This window comes from Echinops telfairi, unplaced genomic scaffold (assembly GCF_000313985.2).
Source record: "Echinops telfairi isolate 266 unplaced genomic scaffold, ASM31398v2 ScPeMD7_4;HRSCAF=17, whole genome shotgun sequence".
NCBI classification, from domain to species: Eukaryota; Metazoa; Chordata; class Mammalia; order Afrosoricida; family Tenrecidae; genus Echinops; species Echinops telfairi.
This window is the reverse complement of record NW_022103900.1, coordinates 4,986,088-4,993,133: the sequence shown is the minus strand read 5'-3', so window position 1 is coordinate 4,993,133 and position 7,046 is coordinate 4,986,088.

The following is a 7,046-nucleotide window of genomic DNA, read 5'->3' as shown; positions in this document are numbered from 1 at the left end:
GCCTTTTCCTCTGGTTAGCTGTTCTACCACCAACATTGCATAGTCCATTCTCTCTCCTGGGCCCCAGCACACATCCAAGCTCAAAACCAAACCCATCCCACTCCCATCCAGTCACCTCCAAATGATCATGAGACTATAGAGAGCTTCTGACTCCATAAATCTTGATGGGAGCAGACAGCCTCATCTTACTCTCTCAGAACGGCTGTTGAATTTGAACTGTTGACTTGCCGGGCATAGGTAGGGTTTTAAGAGCCCCAGACCTGCTCTCTGCGATATGGCCACAGCTGACCCAGAGGAAACCATCACACATCCTTGACTCGCACAAACTCTGAGAATACTGCCTAACGACTCGGCAGTGATCTCTCTTCTATTCCCACCTGGAATCAGCTGAATGGCTCAATCTTGCCTTTTACACTTTCCAGTCACAAGGTAGCCAGCGTTTACACGGCCCCTCTCCCCCCAACAGTACGAGAGCTGTAATAAAGTCTTTGAGAAGCTCCTCTGAGCTGTGAAGAGAAAAGCACTCCTGCCACCAGGGAACCAGGGAAGGGCTCACGTCAGCCTCTCTATCTAATCTCTCTTCCCAAACCCAAGTAGTAGGAAGGGTTAGCTAGAAACTTCCCTTGAAACTTTGCAAAGTCAACTGGGTGCGTTCACAATCACTGTGGCCTCTGGTCTGTGTCATCTTAGAATCTCAGCTGCAACTGCCACTAATATATGCATGCCGTGTGCTCTGTCTCTGCTATAGCAGGGAATGAGGGCTCATGAAGAAACTGAGTTTCATTATAGAGAAAAAAAGGAAGGTAGAGTTTAACACATGCAAGTTATGACTAAATTTTTATCCCATGTAAGATATGCCTCTAATGCGGTGGTTCTCAAACTTCCTAATGCCGCCATCCTTTAATACAGTTTCTCATGTTGTGGTGACCCCCAACTATAAAATTATTTTCGTTGCTACTTCATAACTGTAATTTTGCTACTGTTATGAATTGGGTGACCCCTGTGAAAGGGTCGTGACCCCAAAGTTTGGGTTGAGAACCGCTGCTCTAATGGAAGAAACCCCTGGACGACAGGAGTCCCTGCAGAACCCAATGGAGACAGAAAACACTCTCGTGTCAAGAGAGGAAAAGACAGATGGAGGGCTAGACAAGTTGGTAATCACATGCAAAACATTCAAGTTCTCTTTCACGCATAAACAGCAGGAAATGGTTGTGGTGTTTTTTGTTTGTTTGCCTCGGGTGAAGGGGAAGGCAAATTAAATAGAATGTGGGGATGGGAGTGTTGTATTTTGTATTCTCAGCATCCCTGCATCCCTAGAACGATGTACTTAGCCCCGAGATGGCTACTGCTGGGTCTGACACTTCCATCAAAGCAAGAGGTGAAAGCACTCAGCCATACTCAAAGAAAGTAGAAGCAGAAGCCGGTGCAACTGGAACAACTGTGAAAGAGCAGTTTGGCTACGAGACTGGCTGCTTATTGGGCATTTCAGACAATGCTGGGTGGCCGAACACCGACCTGTGTGTATAATCGCATAAACGGACACCAAGGTGAGGAGCTAGGTTGCATTGTTTGCAAGGAGGCTGAATGGGTAGTTTGGGATCATGTATGAGTTCTAGCTGAGATCAGTCCTCCTAATGTTTGGGATGGCCCTGTGTATTAAATCTCTTAAGATAACGTTTTGTTCTTCTTGGCACATAATTCAGATATCATACAGTCCAAATGTTTGATTATATTAAGTAGAGTTGTTCAGTCATCACGAGAATCTATTTTAGAACATATTCTTCCTTCTTGTAAGCTACCAACCTCGCCTGCCAGGCCCCTAGGTAATTACTAATCCAGTTACATCTCTATCGATATACCCATCCTGCATTTCACATACAGAAAAAAAACATGGAAAACAAAATCAAGGAACAAACAAACAACAACAACAAATAACATAAAGCCCTGTTATGGATGTCCTGAAGAATATTAGGAAAAGGGAACTGCGGCCCAGCAAGATTCCCAGAAGACTGGAAGAACACAGGAGGGTAGGAGAGCATTAGGATATGCATGAAAGGGGGTGCTCAGAACAATAAATGACTGTCCCGTGGAGTCCATGCCCACGCCCTACTGTGTGCCTTAACTTTCTACTTCTGCTCAGCAAAGTGCTCTCCCAACCCAGCTTTCTTCCCCTGGAACGTGCTTCATCTACCGCCTTAGATACCTTCAATTTCAGCTACTGTTGCTGTGCTGCGGATTACATCAAAACTTAGTGGCTTAAAACAACTACATTATCATGCTCTTGGATTCTGTGGGTCAGGATTTTTGCACGAGGCCCACAGAAAATGGGTTGTCTCTGTTCCACAAGCTCTGGGGTCTCAGATAAGAAGATTCAACACTGTGACATTATGACTGGGGGCTGGAGTCATGAAAAGGTATCTTCACTCACCTGTCTGGGCCTGATGCTGGCTGTTAGGCGGAAGTGCACACTGACTCACATGACCTCTATGTTCTCACAGCCTGGTACCATCCGAACAGTTGAACTTGCATGGCAGCTTAAGGTTCTAAAAGCAAATGTTCCAGAGAGCAAGGCTGGGTTGACACCACCTTTCTGATCTAGTCTCAGGAGCACCACACAGCGTAGGTTCTGCTGGGTTCTACTGGTTACGAATGAGTCACAGCCACTGCGATTCAGAGTGGGGACGTTCAGAGTCCCTCTCTGAATGACAGTGCTAAGGAATTTTGACACTTTAAAAATCACCAAGTTTTCTTCACCAGCTGTGTTAGTCTGGGTTAGTCTGTGTTAGTTACTTTAGAGAAACAAATCCACAGAAACTCATGTATAAGAGAGAGTTTTATATAAAGGTTAAGTGCGCATCAAGAAAACATCCCAACCCAGTGGTGCCCACAAGTCCAACATTAACCCATTTAACCCATATGTCCAACACCAATCCATAAGGTCCTCCTCTATCTCACAAAACACACACAATGATGCTGACTGCAGGAGGAAAGCCGCATCAGTGAGCATGTAAGCATCTCAGTGCTGGCAGGGCTCTCCACACGGGTGCTCCAGCACCCAGGGCTGCATCGGGGTAGGTCCATGTGGCTTCTCCTCAGGGATGTCTTGCAGGAAGTGAGCCTTGCCAGCTGAAGCAGGGAATTTCTAGGGCAGCTGCACCCTGGTCCGACCATCACAAAGCAAGAGACCCAGAACAGAACTAGAAAGGCGAGACCCACCGAGCCATTTATCCCTCCGCCCTTCGATTAACCCCACATGTGTTTATCAGCCCTTAAAAACAATAATGTGTTGTTGTTAGCTGTTGTTGAGTTGGTTCCAACTCACAGTGACCCGATTTACAACACAAGAAAACACGGTCCAGTCCTGCGCCATCCTCACAATTGTTCTTAGGTTTGAGCCCATTGTTGTAGCCCGTGTCAATATCTCTCTCCGAGGGCCTTCCTCTTTTTTGCTGTCCCTCTATTTCACCAAGCATAATGCCGTTTTCCAGAGACTCGTCCCGCCTGGTAACATGTCCAAAGTATGTCCGAAGACATGACAGCTTGCTTCCAGAGCGACTGTTGCTGTTGGGTGACGTCGAATCAGCGCCTACTCGCAGAGACCCTGTGCACAACAGAAGGCAGCCCTGCCTGGGTCGGGTCGGCTGCACAATCGTAATGCGTGAGCCCATTACTGCAGTCACTGCATCCGTCCAGCTCATCAAGAACCTTCCTCTTTCACTACACAAAGTCTCACCAGCTCTGCCTCAGAATTGTTTGTTCTTCCGGCGGGCCGCGGTACTTCCATTTCTCCACCAATGCCATCATTCAGGTGCTTCGATCCTTCTTCCTTCTCCAATGTCCAACTTTCACAGGCCTCTGAAGGGAAGGCTTATTCCTCACCAACTATTTCAGCTGTAGGAGAAGGAAATCTCCACCAACATAAATTAAGCACTTTTTCCCCCCCCGCCCTTCAGAAGAATTAAGCAATCTTCCTTATCAATTGTTTACTTCAATTGATTCCATTTCTTTAAAAAACACCATTGATTTTCAAACCAGCCATTGTTTTGTGACATACAATTACATAAGCAATGCTCTTTATAGGACATTCTTTATCGACATTACTCTTATTTTCTTTAAATGTTGTATTGTTGATAGGTGAACAAAGTATTATTAAGGGAATTTGAAATATTTCGCATTGGGCTATTAGTCTCCAGGTCAGCAGTTCGAAATCACCAGCTGCTCCTGAGGAGAACAATGATGCTTTCTACTCCTGCTAATGACTTACAGTCTCAGAAAGCCCCAGGGGCAGTTCTACTGTCTTGTAGAGTGGCTATGAGTGGGAATCAGCTCAATGGCAGTGAGTTTGGGGTTTTACGTTGCTTGGAACCTTTACAGCAGGCTTAAAAGGAAACCTTTTTCTCTGACCATATTTGTGCTGGGTTGAGAGGATTTTCCCTGTGGGCGCATGCAAATCAGTCGTGTGCTCATCTCCCTTCTGTGGTTTTCTTGGGCATTCTGAGCTGCTCCTGGGTCATGACTCAGGCCATAAGCATTCTGAGGCTCTTTCTTCTTAACACAGGGAGAATTTAACCATGACAAGAAAGGAAAGGAGGGGAAAACAAACAAAGCTTTGTATTCTTTATTTGGTAAATTAAGCAGCCCATTCTGTGGTTGTTGTGGTTGTTTTCTCCCAGATTATGCAAGGATAATCCAGGAATCACAACTGTGTTCCTGACTAGCTAAAATAACCAATGATAACAGCATTGTGAGTGATGGAAGGTACTGTACTGCAAACGCCCCGGAGTTCTCCAGGCTGGTTTGAAGTGACTTACCCTGGCGAAAGTGAATTTGTGTCCTAGCAAAGTTTACAGTTTATAAGGCTAGTGTAGCGTTTGCTGCTGCAAAGCCCAGTGTGCATGCCAAAAGAGAGATCCTGAGATGCTTTGAGGCGCAAAAGCCGAAAAGGGCACAGAGGTTAGAGGAATCATGGGAAACCTCAAGAAAGAAGGAGCTACATACAGAGCTTCTAACCAACTAAATAGGACTGCACCCTTCAATATAAATAATGTTCAAGTACCCTAAGGCATTTGGGGAAGACAACAAACACTATGGGAGGGAGAGAGCGAGCAAAACCAAGAATCCAATATGAGCAGAAAGAAAATGACATTTCAGAGGGAGTGGCATGATGCAAGGAAGAAAAGAAACAAGTGTCAAGGAATGGAAGAGCCTTAGAGAAATAAGAGATGGTGTGTCCCTGAAAAGGGGATATGAAAACGACGATTTAAGACTGAAATACCCAGGGCTCAAGGAGAAAGAAAATGTTCTGAAAATGATGGCAACAAATGTACAAGTATGCTTGATACAACTGATGTACGGATTGTTGTAAGAGCCCCCATATAAATGACTTGTTTTTTTAAAAAAGAATGAAATAACTCTTCAAAGTTAAAAATACAGTCATCAAAATCTTTAAAAATTAAATAGAACAGTTAAGAAGGCTGAGTCTTCCCAAATAATGGATAAAAGATAGTACAAGGGAGTAGCGGGAGGATTAAAAAATACAAGCAAGCGATAAGAAAATGATAGTAGCAATCCTGGTTATCAAACATTTGCCGTGTCTCAGTTCCATGAAGGGAAAACAGATACAATAAAATGGCAAAAGTGATCGCCCAAGAAATAATTCAAATGGTCAGCAGACTGAAGGGACTTACCAAGGGACCAGCACAATTCATTTTAAAAATCCTATTCTCAGCACACAGGGACTGACTGTAGTAGAAAAAGTAAACAATACTGAAAGTCTTCAGAAAGGAGCATAAAAGGCCACCTAGAAATGAATGGGAATACAAATGTCCTTGAACGCCCCAGAGATGGTCCCCAGTGATGGCCAACAAGAGATCCATGGCTTATCGTCGTCCGAAAGAAATTCAGCCTAGAATTTGAACCTAAGACTGCGTACTTGATCAAACTTAGGAGTGGACTCCAAGTGTTTTCAGATACGAAAAGGTTAAACAAATCCACTTCTCTTCTTGGGAAGCTTAACTGTGCTCCAGCAAAATGAGCAAGTGAAGAAGCAAGAAAAAAATATGTAAAAGAAAACAGAGTATTTGATTTAGGGCTAAGTCCTAGGATGACAGACAACCAACTAGAGAGCCAGAAGCCCAGAGTGAGCACTAGAGGGCGCTCATTTGCACAGAAAAATGAATGAAATTAGATTATCGGACATGCCTGACACCGAGAAAACTATAGGAAGGAATTTATCATATGGGGGAAACACACACACACACACACACACGAATTGTACAAGCAAAGAAAATAAATCATAATAAGTTACTTGGCTCTGTAGTGAGCAATATTACATAGTAGCGTTATTTCTTTGAAATTAACCAGACATGATATAATTGTATTATGAAGGCAGAATATTGATACCTGCACAACACCAGTTCCCTCCTCTACCTTATTTTCTTTCTCCTTGAGCCCTGGGTATTTCAGTCTTAAATCGTCATTTTCATATCCCCTTTTCAGGGACACACCATCTCTTATTTCTCTAAGGCTCTTCCTTTCCTTGACTTTTGTTTCTTTTCTTCCTTGCATCAAATGGAAGTTGAGATAACTTCCATTTACAGCAAGACCATGTGTTCTCGGGAGCAGAACTGCCCCCTGTGGGTTTCTGGGACGCTACCTCTTTATAGGAGTAGACAGCCTCGTCTTTGCCCACAGACTGCTGACCTTGTGTTTGTAGCTCAACTTGCTACCAACCACGCCACCAGGGCTCTTGGGAAAATCAGGGGAGGAGACACCACAGTATTGTGATACTAATAGTTCTTGGTCCCACCGTTATTAATATCACTTAGCAGGTCTATAGGAACCCTGGTGGTGGATCCTGTTGGGTGGGTCAGCAGTCTGTGTGTTAGACAGGGTTCTCTAGAGAGATAAAACCAAATTGCTGATAATTTAATACATGTATTTATAAAGATAATTAGATATATAACAAGAAATGAACTGTTAAATCATATACAGATAAATATATAATACAAGAAAGAAACAGTTAAATTATAAAGCACTACAAATGG